The 14,897-nt window shown below is 38.2% G+C and overlaps 1 protein-coding gene across 4 annotated transcripts in view; it reads left to right on the plus strand.

The window, feature by feature from the left end:
• The first annotated feature begins 234 nt into the window (after window positions 1–234).
• Window positions 235–14,897, plus strand: part of PPM1B (protein phosphatase, Mg2+/Mn2+ dependent 1B) — a 93,524-nt gene continuing 78,861 nt past the window's right edge. For 3 of the 4 annotated variants that reach the window (XM_055539961.1, XM_055539962.1, XM_055539960.1), the window contains exon 1: window positions 235–373. The gene's annotated coding sequence lies outside the window, so the exon portion shown is untranslated. The remainder of the gene's footprint in view (window positions 374–14,897) is intronic. The other variant, XM_055539963.1, reaches the window with a different exon arrangement.

The raw sequence follows: 14,897 nt of genomic DNA on the forward strand, positions 1-14,897 counted from the left end.
CTGACCGCCTCGTCCCCCTAGCAGTTGCGGGGGAGTTTCCTGCCGGCGCGGCTGGAGTCTCTGTTTCTCAGGGTTTGGTGGCTAGAAGATGCTCCAGAGAGACGAGGCTGCGGCGGAGGAGGTGGCGGCGGCCGAATCGGCAGCGGCGCTAGGGTGGAGAGAAGGCGGCAGCAGCGGCGGCGGCGGCGGCGTGCGGGGCCCGAGGGTGTAAACAGCCCCGGAGGCGGCGGAGGCGGTGGCCTAGACCCCGAGCGGGAAGCGGCGGCTGAGGCAGGGTCGCGCCTCCGTTGGAAGCCTGGGCTGAGTGCAGCAGGGGGGCTCTGCGGCGGTCGCGAGCGGACGCCCTAGACCTCGCCTCCCTCCCTCGCCCCAGGTAAGGCCGCTGGGCGACCCGCCGAAGGGGAAACGGCTCGCGGGCACCGCGGAGGCCCCGGACGGTTTTCGGGGTGCCGCCGAGCCTCGGCTGGGATCTCTGCCCGCCTAATCCTCGCCTCTTTTCTTGGGCCGCGGAGCCCGGAGGAGCGGTATGCCGGGCCTGGCTCCTGGCTAGGCCCCTTCCCCAGCCGCCGCCTCCGCTCTTGGCCGAGGTTGGGAGAGGCTCGGGGCCGGGAATTTTAGTTTGTTTCAACGTCTGAAAGTAAACTGCTTGTTCCTGTTCTCTGCGAGCATCTCTATCATCTGAAAGCACTGGGGCTACTCCAGGCCTTAACTCGTTCCTTCCTGGTGCATGCCTATATGAAAACACTACCTTTTCCCATTTGTTTCCTCATTAGCTTCTGCCCTCTGCGCTCCACTTCACTTCCTTGTTAAATCTTTCTCGCTCTTCTGTCTCTGCGTCCTAACACCTTCTTTTTCCTTAGTGACTTTAAATCGTTTCTCTTTCTCTTCTCAGCCGACTCCGGGCTTCCTTCCCTGCCCTTCCCAGCAGTCCTTTTCGGATGTCTCTTTTTACCAGTAAAGCTACTATCGTCAGTATTCCAAATCCACCAGAGGCCCATTAAGAATAGACTGACCAGTTTTAAGCGGCAGATCAGTTTTTTAATTAACTGAGCCAATATTCTTTTTAAAAAATTGTGTTATTAAATGCAGAGTGTGGAAATAGCCTTGAAGTTATTTTAAAAATGAAGAGCTCAGTGAGTGTTGTAAGAGTTATTTCATTTTTCAAGTTGCATGACCTCCAATGTCAGATTGACTAGCTCTAGAACATTTGCCCATTTTAAGCGTTTAATAGCGACTCACATTCATCAGTATTCAAGTTGGCTTAAAAACAACTTGGAAACTTTAGAGAGAAGACATAACAACAACTAGGAAGCTGTTTTGATGAAGGCACTGCTAACTACCTTTTAAAATAGGCTCTACATGTTTAATGTATCAAAATAAAGTTGGCGGGAGTCTTGTAAAAAGGATTATTTAGGAATTTGAGTAGTCTCAGTGTTATGTAGCTATTTTAGGAGAAACATTCTTTTTCGGTTAACAATCGTTTACAACTCCTGTGATGTGAGAATTACCGAGGTTTATTGCGGGATTAACACAGGAACTCATTTTATTTGCGCTACTGCGTGGATGTAGAAGTGGTAAATTGTTCAGGGTAGATAGTGCAAGCCAGTATGTTCCAGTGGATGGAAAAGTATGCCACCAACACTGAATGTTAATAGACATTATTTCATTTACTTTTTCTGTTGGGCAATAGCAAAGTTACTATTGTTGGCCTACTTTTAAATAGTGCATTTCTAAATAAATAGGCAGGTTATTCTAATTATTATTATAGTAGTCTTTTCCAAGTGTACAGCCTTCTAAAAAAATACAGCTAAAATTACACTATTGAATAGTGGTAATTTATTAAAGGAATGATTTTGTAGGCTTCTTGAATGGACAATGGTTTCAATAGCACTTTTATTTAGTATTTTAACAGATTTTGTTAGTCCACAGATTTTCAGGGATAATTCTGATTTTTACTGTGCTGCTTTCTCTCAGTGGCTTCTTTGTCTATTTTTTTTAAATGGTCGTTTGTATTTTCTCATCATTTATTTTTGCTCTCATAAAGTCTTACACAATTTCTGCAGTGTTTCTTTATGTTGCATTGTCAATATGGAATAGTATTTTTATTTGATCTTTCATAACCATTAAGATTTCCCCAGTTTCTTGGACATTATCCTTTCGATTTGTTCATGTTGTGATTCTTCTCTTAGATGTGACCAACAGAGCTTTAAACACCTGTTTTTTTATACTGGGTGTCTGATTTTCTGTAAAGACTTGAGGAATAAGTGAAAGCCTTTTCAGTTTGTCTGCTAGGTCAGTAAATACTATTTTATGTTAGTAATTCACATATAATTATCAAATCCCTTAAGAATACATCATTTAAAGAAGTGGGATAGTGTCTAAAATAAGAACACCTCGTTCACAATTTGACAAGGTCAGAAAAAGTGGCTCTCATTGACAGTTTATTTTCTTACACAATTTTTTTTATGGAGTCCTTTGAATTAAAATGTTGTGTGGATAGACTCTTGGCATTTGTGGAAGAGTAGAATTTGCCATTGGATTGTTTAGCAATCATAGTGTTTCATTAAAAATTGGCTGAGCCTATAATGGAAGAATTGCACACATGTCCTTGTTAGGTGGATTGGCAAACATTTATTACACATGATGCTGGGAGTGAATGTTCCCCCTTAACACAGACACACACACACATTGGTGTTAGTTACACATTTTGTCTACATTAAATGAATATTTGTATACTATGTGTAATTATTTAGAAATATTTTTTGACATCTAACGTAGAAAGTAATAAAATAGTATGATCCTAACTCTACAGTAGTCCTTCATAAGATATTAATAGCATGAGTAAAATTAATTTATTAAAATAAAACTCATAGTATTTTACTTTTTTGTGAAATATGACTTTCACAGTTCACTGATTTTAAGAAGAAATTAGTTGACAAAAAACTGACAGTTTCAGAGTTCTAAGAGTTACAAGTTTCTCAAATTACAAAATTTTCAAGTAATACTTGGTTGAAAATTACAGGGAGCAGTAAGGATTTGGGAGAATATGGATTTTCAATGATTTTTTCACATTATAACTGATTCTTTTAATTTTTCCTTAGTGAGCTAATTTCAGAATTTGGATTGAAACTAAATACTGAATTTATTTTAGCAACTTTAAAGTTTTATTTTAGAATATATTATATATTCTATCAGAATTTTGAATTAGGAGGATGGATTAATTGGGGATTTGAGATAAGATTCCTGGAAATTGAGAAAACCCCAGAAGTGTAATCTAGATTACCGTCCATCTTGCTGTCCTGTACTCAAACTCAACAGTCAAGGTAAAATATTGTAGATTAGGAAGTATTGATTTTTATAGTTTTTGCTTAATCATAAAATTTATAGAATGACAGAGGTTGTCATCAGCTTCTAGCAGCTGACCTCACAAGTATAGGTGAAGAAAAAGATACATGGAGTTCAATATCCATTTTATTTTATTCTTGTTTTAGGTGGTGATACTTCTTTATATCAAAACATTGATTTAAAATAAAATAAATTTCAGTGTTTTAAACTAATTTAAGTATGCTAATATCTCTGATTAGCCATTTTGGAATCTTTTTTCAAGTGAAATATTTCTAAGGTGATTTAACCTCCTTGTGTATATTTGACTTGAGTTACACTTTTCAGCGTTTTCTCTGGTTTGTCCCCAAACCACCACCGTTTAGAATGATTTGATCAAGTAGTCGAATCAGTGTTATAAAAATAAGTCTTCACTGAATTCTTGCTAAAATTACAAGACTTTCAGAAGTGTAGTCTGTCTACTGTAGTTTCATTTATCAGACTTTATGATTTTGAGATTTAGTTTTTAATATCATCTAGCAACCTAGGAAACAAGTACATATGGTTGCTTATACCTTTTTTTTTTTCAGGTTTTCAGAGTGTTTTATTTGTACCCGTAATGTTAATAACAGACATAAACATTTTGCTCTGAATTATGGTTAAGTCATGATACAGAGTTTCTCAAGTTTTTTTCTTTTTCTGCAGCTAGCTTCTGACCACACCTTCTATACCATAACAGATGTGCACTTCATAATAACTTATTTAACTTTGAAACCCAGTAGTTTTAACAGTCAAGTGTAGCATTTAACTTCTTATAATTAAACATTTAATTGGTTTGTAACATTTAAAGCATAGTTTGCTAATTTAAAGCTTTTATGACTTAATAAGTGTGATGGTAAACTAATGTGAAAATGGATTCAGAGTTTTCTTTTGGAGTATGTTGAAATATCAAGATTATGTTTATTGGCTTTAAATTGATTTCTTGAAAATTAAAGATCTTAAAGTTAAGAGACATAATACTAGTTGGAATATGTGCTTTGCATCCTTTTGAACAAAAGATCTATTAAAACACGGTCTGAGGTTTAGAGAAGAGAGAAACATTGGAAGACTTCTATTTAATATTAAGGAACTTGTCTCACTTTGAGAGATGGGACCAGTAACTGGTGGTCATTTAGGAAGGGTCAGATCTGTGTCTGTCTGGCTCTGTTTTTAATCTCTGTAGAATGACCTTCACTTCAAAATAGGTGGTAAGTGAAAAGTACATTTGTATGAAAAACATGAAAAACCTTTTCATGGAAAACTTCTCAAATGTGGTTATGTCATTAGGTATAATTGAATTTGTTATAAAAGAAAAAAGCCAGGTGTATAGATTTTGTTTGATAAGTAGTACATACCTGAGAAGTAGATTTGATGAATTTGTGAAGTTCTGAAGGATTTCAAAGCACTTTTGAAAGCTTGAGAGTAATGTTACTGATTCTTAAGTATAATGGCATTTTCTTGATGTAGGTATGTATAAGTGTACTCCTAACCTTGAAAAGGGATGGTTAATAGATACTCTTATGAGTAGGAGAATCTAAAAGTGTTCATATAACTCATAGGTGCTTAAACTTGTCTTGGCAAAGAGTTTTTCCTTCTTCAGATTAAAACAGTACTTGAGTTAACGAACTGGCGTTATCTGTTGAACACAGGTGGCCCTTCTTAGTCTCTTACAAAGAGGAAATAAACTTAAAGCGACTCTAAAAAGATAGAATGTAAGGGAGATAAAATTTAGATATGAGGAGCTTCCTGTTACTTTTGCTTACTTTAGGTTACCAACCCAGTGAGAAGTAAAAAATCGGTAGAACTTAATAGTATTTAGTCTGTAGGCTGCCCTGCTCCCCTGTGTGTGCTCTGTGCTCAGTGTTGTCTGACTATGCGACCCCGTGGACTGCAGCCTGCCAGTGTGCTCTGTCCATGGAGGTTTCCAGGCAAGAATACTGGAGTGGGTTGCCATTTTCTACTTTCCAGGCAGGAGGCCCAACAAAACAGACAAAATCCTTGTCCACAGAGATCTTATGTTCTGATAACAGACTCTTCCTTAGTTTACAACTGTGCTCCTTTCATGGATGACTTGAATTATGAGTGGGATTTGGCATGTGTGATGTTTTCTACACTTTGCTTAGAAGCTGTGATTAGAGCTTTCCTATTTTTAACAAGAGAGAAGGAAGAGGAGGTTTTCTATAACTGGACAAAAACTGGAATATGAAAAGAGGAAGTAGGAAGGGGGAAATAGTGTTGTACCTAAGATTAAAATGTGAGCCAAAGATTAAAAAAAAAGAGAGATTCCTACATTAGGCATGTGGGAAGCTGGGGAAAACACCATTTACTGTCCAGTCTAGGATAGAGGAGTTCTTGGACAGGAGAATGGGAGAAAAGATGGAATAGTGGGAGAAGGGTAAACAGGGCTTTTAACAAGTCTGGTTTAAGTAACGGGATGTTCCTATAAAATATATGTTATTTGTGTTTGGAAAAGACCCTTTTCCTTTTGTGAACATAGTTGAAAGATTAGTGGTTGGCCAGTACTGTCTGAAATACTGTCACTGATTTGTGACTGCTGATCTGTCTCTGGTTAGTTGACAGTTCTGTTGAGGTTAGCTGATGGAGTCAATCCATCTCTTAGTTTATTGTCCTCAAATTGCCCTGTATATCGAACTGCATCCCTTAATTCCATAGCTGTTTATGTATTATTTGAAGTTGTGCCTTTGTTTTCCTGCCTTGTAAGTTTCTGCATGATGTCCTGTTGTACTTAAGAGACAAAGCAGGTGCTTAGTTTTCTACTTTCTGTTCATAGCTTTTTTTAGTGACCATCCAGTTTGGTAAAGAAGTCTCTTCTTGAGTTTACACAATACATTGCACACTTTTAAAGATAAGCATGAGAGATCTTTGATGTTTGTTTTTGTTTTAATGCATAATTGTTTTTTTGCTTTCATTTATGAGTCATTCCGTCAGAGTCTCGTGATCTTGCTTGCTGCAGTGAATTGAGATAGATTTTTTTATTTTAAAGCAAATCAACTTCTGTTTATTTCAGTGCTCCAATATGAAAATGAACTCTAGTTCCATTCATGACCTAAGAGATTCCCTTTATAACACCTGAATAAGCCTTCAGAGTACTCGTTTCACTTTTAATGTATTTCTGTAACTGTATTTATCACTTTTATCAAAACTCTGATGTGCAGAACTTGAACTTTTGAATATATTAAAGACTGTAATTCAGACAAGGTTCATTAAGCTGTTCAACATCTGGACATCTTTGAGTGCCTATATTTTAGACTGAAAAATGAAGCAAAAATAACCTTACTTGATTTCTAAAATTATCTTTCATAAAGTGTTGGTGATTCTAGGTCCTAAATGTAAGGAAATTGAGTTTAGCTTCTTTCTGTTCAACTGTTCTGGAGTGTTTTGAATCAGAATGTAAAAGTGAAATAGTAACTTTTAGCTTAAGACATAATAGATTCAGTTATACTTTCATTTTGTTTTTGTTTTATAAAATCCGACTCTAGTTTGTAAGGGAAGTAGAGGCGTCTAAGGAATTGGTGATAATTTAGGATGTTATTACTCTTAACATCTTGAGTCTTTTTCTCAGTGATAGGTTTGTATTTTAGCTCAGTTTATTTGCTGTTGGGCTTTTGATTTATGTTGCTCTTTCTGCCTCTGTCTCTGCTTACTTGCTTTTTTTTAAGTACAGGGTGGCCACCAAATCTGGAAACAACAATAAAAAACCATACACAATAAATGGTTTATTGATGTTATAGAATATGTTAACATAATACCTATGTTTTCAGACTTTATGACCATCCTATAGAGTGGAATTCATGTAAGTAGGTCTTCTGTTTTTGTTTGGATATATATTAATTACATGGCTATTATGGAGTCAGGTATAAGGTATTGAATATAAAGGAGTAGAGATGCATAGTTAATGATAGAGAGCTGGCTAGAATAAGATTGATCCTGGGATTTAAGGGGACTGAAAACTATCTAACAAGGTAAAAATAAGTGTGATGGTTAGTTGGTTTGTAATATTTGGCTAATAAAGTTTGGGAGATGCTGGATAAGCAGTAGCTTCAGGACTATATTTGAGAGATGGTCTCGCGAAGAGTCAGACATGACTGAGCGACTTAACTTTCACTTTTCACTTTCATGGATTGGAGAAGGAAATGGCAACCCACCCCAGTGTTCTTGCCTGGAGAATCCCAGGGACGGTGGAGCCTGGTGGGCTGCCGTCTCTGGGGCAGAGTCGGACACGACTGAAGCAACTTAGCAGCAGCAGAGGTGCTGACCAAACAGTGATGCAGTTAAGAGTGTTTTTAGGCCTTAACCCTATTATTTGAGAGTAATGCCTTTGGTAATGGTAAAATTCTTACGTCACTTAAGAATGAAAACTGGTCTACGTCCACAGAGCTAGATGAGAATGACTTTCACAAATATGTGTGAAGCATCTTTTCCAAAGATTTAGATGCATATTTCTGAATTTTTGCTACTCTTTGCTTTTAGGTAATGCTGTCCGATGCTTGACACTGTTAACTTGTGTATGTTTGTAGGTATATATTAAGTGTAAGAAACCTTTGTACTAATAGGGGTTTATGTTTCTTGGAAACATTTCCAAAGGAAGGAAGGTGATAGGAAGCATAGACTCTATAAAGTCAGAATGCCTATATCCGAGTCCCTCTTCCATCATGCTATAGATGGGATAACTTAAAACAATTACTTAATGTTTCTAAGCCTCAGTTTTCTCTTTTGTACAGTGAGGCTATTTCATAAAATTGTTGAGTTGGACTATTCCATGTGAAGTCGTTACCATAGAGCCTTGGAATGTGATAATTTGAGTGCGTTCTCTTATTGCTATAACTGCTGTGACTACAGCTTCTAAATGATATTGGGAAATCAGAAGGCGGAAGGCCCTGTTTGAGATTCCCACTGAACCTTTTAATGATTCTGTGATTTCGTGAGGTATATATTCTTTCTTGGATTTAGTGGCCTTAATCTGTAATGTAATGTATTTGAGTTAGGACAGAGAGCTGGACCATATGATGTCTTGAGGTCCTTTTGATTCTTAAATTTAGAGCTCAGTTTTAAGATTATAATTTTCTTCCAAAGTATAAGCTACATAAGGATAACAACTATGTTTTGTGTGGAGATTATCCATTTATCTCTATTATGTAAACATTTGTTGAATACATTTTCCCATAAAAAACAATATCTTTTAGGGGGAGGAGAATAGAGAGTAAGAAGAGGAAAGGAAGGTTTGTATTCCTTCTCAAGAACTTGATGCTTATTGTGTTAAAGGTATGAACACAGATTCCTGCTCTTCAGTTTTTATTTAGTACATAAATAGTGTCTGCTAGCGTTAGATACTTTGGGGGACAAAGATTATCAGTCTGCCATGTGTGGGATGAGGAAGGGAGTAATCGTGTATATGAATTGTCATACATGGTAAAAAGTAAAGATGCTATAAAGGAACTATAAGTGTATTTTATTGGAAGGATTGATGCTGAAGCTGAAACTCCAATACTTTGGCCACCTGATACAAAGAAGTGACTCACTGGAAAAGACCCTGATGCTGGGAAAGATTGAAGGCGGGAGGAGAAGGGGATGACAGAGGATGAGATGGTTGGATGGCATCACCGACTCAATGGATGTGAGTTTGAGTAAACTCCAGGAGTTGGTGATGGACAGGGAGGCCTGGTGTGCTGCAGTCCATGGGGTCGCAAAGAGTCGGACACGACTGAGCGACTGAACTGAACTGAAGCGTACTTTATATATTAAGAATCCTTATAAAATGTACAAAAAATCAAACGGCAGTATAATTAGATTGTCTTACCTTGTAATTTGCTTTGTTCTCACTTTTAGAAATCAGATGCTTAAAAGGGAAAGCATCAGGGTTGTGAACTTCAGGAAAGTTTATGACCTTAAGAACTATTACTTAACCTTAAGACTAATATTTGTGGAGGAGATCGATGAAAAAATAAATATATAATCCCATCGCATTTTGGCCTTTGTATTATGAAAATTTTTAATCCTATGGAATATTGTTAACAGTACACTGAGTTCCCATGTGAAAGTGAAAGTTGTTCAGTCGTGTCCGACTCTTTTCGACCCCATGGGACTGCAACCTGCCAGGCTCCTCTGTCCATGGAATTCTCCAGGCAAGAATACTGGAGTGGGTAGCCATTCCCTTTTCCAGGGGATCTTCCCAACCCAGGGATCAAACCTGGGTCTCCCGCACTGCAGGTGGTTTCTTTACTGTCTGAGCCACCAGAGAAGCCCCTATATACCACCACCTAAATTCAATGGTATTTTATATTTTTGCCATATTTGCTTCATCCATAATCTTGTTGAACCATGTGAAAATATATTAGAAACATCATGTCATTTCACCCCTAAATACTTAAGTATGAATCTCCAAAAAATAACATTTCCTTTATACTTAAAATACTTATGTCATGCGTAGTATAGTTATCTAATTCCTAGAAGTCATGTAATCCTCAATCAGAATGTCTTCTATCGGTTTTTTCCTCTCCATACCAAGGTTTAGTGAAGGATCTTGCATTACATTGCATTTGCTGTTGTATCTCAATTCTCTTTTAAATTTAAGCGCTAGTTTTAAAAAATGAGTTTCTGAAGAGACCAATTATTTTGTAAAATGTCCTGTATTCAGAACTTCTCTGATTAACTTCACTGAAGACTGTTAAATTCAGGTGAACATCTGGCCGTGATACTTCTCATAGGGGACGCTGCTTCGTGTTACGTCGCGTCAGGAGGTGTTACAGAAGGACTGGTTGCACTGTTTGTGGTGCTGCTTCATGGCTGGGTTAAGGTGGTGATTGTTCAGGGTCTCCCTGGACAAGAAACATTTTCTCTTTTGAGATTACCAGGTAATTCATGGCATATTTTGTTACTACAGAAATCTTTCTTCTTCAGACTTTGACTTAATGGGTTTATTGATATCTTTTTAAAAGATAGATCTGGACAGGAGTTATCAAACCATAGCTTACTGGCCACATTTGGTCTGCTGCCTGATTCCATAAATAAAGTTTTATTGGAACACAGCCATGCTCATTTGTTTACATACTGTTTCACTGCTTTCCCACTACAGCGGCAGAGTTAAGTAGCGGTGACACAAACCATATGGCCCTGCAGAGCTCCAGATATGTACTGTTTGGTGCTGTATAGAATGTTTGCTGACCGCCCCCCCCACCCCCGTTTGTATTCTCCTTTTTCTCATCATATTTTTAGTAGTGGTATAAAACTGGTGTTTATATGTTGCCTCTCCTGTGTCCTGATGTATTATTCAAGGTATAATTGCTTTTCACATGGTTGAAATTGTGAAGTTTTGCTTATGTCCCCCCAAAGCATAAAATATATCTGGTTATAGTCCTATACATAGTGTATAAAATCACATGTTAAAAAACGAATATTTCAGACATAAAAAGAATAAAGAACCCCAGAGTACCCACTGTGCAGCTTTAGTTTAGACCATTACTGATACAGTTGAAGCCCTTCTATAGTCTTCCCTGGATACCATCCTTTCTTTCCCACTGTCTTGAATGTTGTGCCTTCTGTTGCATATACAATCTCCATGTATATATATGAATCTGTGTGTAACATATAGAACTGTCTTAGATTTTGTAGTTTCTGTACATAATTATATATGGAATGTCTTTTTATACAATTAACCTTTTTTAACTTAACATTTCTGTAGAGTTCTTCCTTGTTGACCTATTCCTCTTTTTAAATAGTGTTGCATTGTATCCCATTGTGTAATTTTTTTCTTTTTTTTAAAAAATATATTTATTTTAATTGGAGCCTAATTACTTTACAATATTGTATTGGTTTTGCCATACAGCAACATGAATCCGCCACAGGTATACACGTGTTCCCCAGCCTGAACCCCCCTCCGACCTCCCTCCGCATACCAACCCTCTGGGTCATCCCAGTGCACCAGCCCAAGCATCCTGTATCATGCATCGAACCTGGACTGGCGATTCATTTCTTATATGATATTTTACATGTTTCAATGCCGTTCTCCCAAATCATCCCACCCTCTCCCTCTCCCACAGAGTTCAAAAGACTGTTCTATACATCTGTGCCTCTTTTGCTGTCTCGCATACAGGGTTATCATTACCATCTCTCTAAATTCCATATATATGCATTAGTATACTGTATTGGTGTTTTTCTTTTTGGCTTACTTCACTCTGTATAACGGAGAAGGCAATGGCAACCCACTCCAGCATTCTTGTCTGGAAAATCCCATGGACAGAGGAGCCTGATAGGCTGCAGTCCATGGGGTCGCTAAGAGTCAGATACGACTGAGGGTCTTCACTTTCATGCATTGGAGAAGGAAATGTCAACCCACTCCAGTTTTCTTGCCTGGAGAATCCCAGGAACGGGGGAGCCTGGTGGGCTGACGTCTGTGGGGTCACACAGAGTCAGACACAACTGAAGCGACTTAGCAGCAGCAGCAGCACTCTGTATAAAAGGCTCCAGTTTCATCTACCTCATTAGAACTGATTCAAATGTATTTCTTTTTAATGGCTGAGTAATACTCCATTGTGTATATGTACCATAGCTTTCTTATCCATTCATCTGCTGATGGACATCTAGGTTGCTTCCGTGTCCTGGCTATTATAAACAGTGCTGTGATGAACATTGGGGTACATGTGTCTCTTTAAATTCTGGTTTCCTCGGTGTGTATGCCCAGTAGTGGGATTGCTGGGTCATAAGGCAGCTCTATTTCCAGTTTTTTAAGGAATCTCCACACTGTTCTCCATAGTGGCTGTACTAGTTTGCATTCCCACCAACAGTGGAAGAGGGTTCCCTTTTCTCCACACCCTCTCCAGCATTTATTGCTTGTAGACTTTTGGATAACAGCCATTCTGACTGGCATGAAATGGTACCTCATTGTGGTTTTGATTTGCATTTCTCTGATAATGAGTGGTGTTGAGCATCTTTTCATGTGTTTGTTAGCCATCTGTATGTCTTCTTTGGAGAAATGTCTATTTAGTTCTTTGGCCCATTTTTTGATTGGGTCCTTTATTTTTCTGGAATTGAGCTGCAGGAGTTGCTTGTATATTTTTGAGATTAGTTCTTTGTCAGTTGCTTCATTTGCTATTATTTTTTCCTATTCTGAAGGCTGTCTTTTCACCTTGCTTATAGTTTCCTTTGTTGTGCAGAAGCTTTTAATTTTAATTAGGTCCCATTTGTTTATTTTTGCTTTTATTTCCAATATTCTGGGAGGTGGGTCATAGAGGATCCTGCCTGTTGTGTGATTATAACACATTTGTCTAATGTCTTCTGATGAACATTTGGGATTACTTTGCATATATATACAATTGTGCCGAAACATAAATTACATCTTTTTATATATGTGTGTTAAAGTTTCTCTAGAACACAAAGTTAGGAGTATAATTGCTAAATTGTAGGTTATTCTTACCTTATAACCTACCTAGATAATTCCAAAATTCTCTCCAAAGTGACTGTACCAATTTATACTCTGGCCAGTGGTATATAAAACTATTGTTTCTGTTACTCAGAGAAGGCGATGGGCACCCCACTCCAGTACTCTTGCCTGGAAAATCCCATGGATGGAGGAGCCTGTTAGGCTGCAGTCCATGGGGTCGCTAAGAGTCGGACACGACTGAGCGACTTCACTTTCACTTTTCACTTTCATGCATTGGAGAAGGAAATGGCAACCCACTCCAGTGTTCTTGCCTGGAGAATCCCAGGAATGGGGGAGCCTGATGGGCTGCCGTCTCTGGGGTCGCACAGAGTCGGACACGACTGAAGCGACTTAGCAGCAGCAGCAACAGGGCTTCCTTGGTGGCTCAGCTGGTGAAGAATCTGCCTGTAACGCAGGAGACCTGGGTTCGATCCCTGGGTTGGGAAGATCCCCTGGAGAAGGGAAATGCTACCACTCCAGTATTCTGGCCTGGAGAATTCCATGGACTATAATGGGGTCACAAAGAGTTGGACATGACTGAGCGACTTTCACTTCACTTCGTGTTAGTATCAGTGCTGTCTTATATAAATATAATGTTGGTCATACATGTAACTTAAAATTTTCTAGTCATTAACAAAAAAGGTGAAGTCAATTTTAGTAATGTATTTTGTTTAATCATTATATAAAAAATACCATTTCAGTATATAAATAATAAAATTAATGAGATTTTTGCATTCTCTTTTCTATTAAATCATCAAAATGTGGCATGTATTTTATATTTAACAGCAAGTCTCAATTTGGGTTAGCCATACTTCAGATTCTTACTAGTCACCAGTGGTTAGTAGCTGTTAGCACAGCTCTATATCGTTGTCTCCATTCAGTACTAAGAATCTCCCCCCCTCCATATTTCATTGTAACTTTAATTTTGTATTTCGTGTTATTTGTGAGGGTGAACATTCTCATGTTTATTGGCCATTTAAATTTCCCCTTTTGTGTATTTACTGTTTTCCTTTGGCCTATTTTCTGTTTTCCTCGTTTTTTTCTTAATGAAAAAATTTTATAGGTGTAAATATGGGCATACTTTGCCACTAGAATGCTGGTTTGTCAATTGTGTTTTAAGAGTTTTTACAGATTAATAGATAAGTGTCTCTATAAATGACACATTAAACAGTTTAACCTAAAGCTAGTTTTAAAATGACTCCAGAAATATTTGGATTGAAGTGAGGTATTTGAACTCTTATCAGGTGGTGCTAGTGTTAAAGAACCCACCTGCCAATGTGGGAGATATAAAAGATGCAAGTTTGATCCCTGGGTTGGGAAGATCCTTTGGAGGAGGGCATGGCTACCCACTCCAGTATTCTTGCCTGGAGAATCCCATGGTCAGAGGAGCCTGGCGCAGTCTACAGTCAATAGGGTTGCAAAGAGTTGGATACGACTGAAGTGACTTAGGACTGAAGTGGCTTAGCACGTATGCATACGCTTGAGGGAGAAAAGGGGGATGGGGGATTGCTTTACACTTAAATAATCCTTTGTGTGTGTTTCTTTTCCTTCCTTTTGTTCAGCTTAATCTTTTAGTCTTGCTTCTTTCCTTAACTGTAACCTCAAGGACTCTAGGAAGAACTATCCTGAATGGATTCTGGCCTAGAATTAAAGATGTTCTCAAAAAAGGCTATAGGGCTCCACTGAGGTAGGGATTTGGGGCTTTATATGCTGCATCTGAAAAAAAAACAGGTGACAAATTCATTATTGTGCCCTCTGTCTGCAGTTAAGTGGGTGTAATTGACTAGGTGCTTTAAACGTGAAGATCCCCTGGAGAAGGAAATGGTAACCCACACCAGTGTTCTTGCCTGGAGAATCCCAGGGACAGTGGAGTCTGACCGGCTACATACAGTCCATGGGGTCGCAAAGAGTCGGACATGACTGAGTGACTAACACCTTATATGGAACACCAAAAGTAAATTTGCTGAAAATCCAGAACTGCTTTTACTTAATAAATGCTCCAGTAGACGACAGGGTTAGTCAGTCTTTTGATATAATATTTTTTTTGAATGTTAGAATTGCTACCTTGGAATCTTTTCTTACAGGAGTATCTTTTAACGCA

The sequence above is a fragment of the Bubalus kerabau genome, chromosome 11 (assembly GCF_029407905.1).
Source record: "Bubalus kerabau isolate K-KA32 ecotype Philippines breed swamp buffalo chromosome 11, PCC_UOA_SB_1v2, whole genome shotgun sequence".
NCBI classification, from domain to species: Eukaryota; Metazoa; Chordata; class Mammalia; order Artiodactyla; family Bovidae; genus Bubalus; species Bubalus kerabau.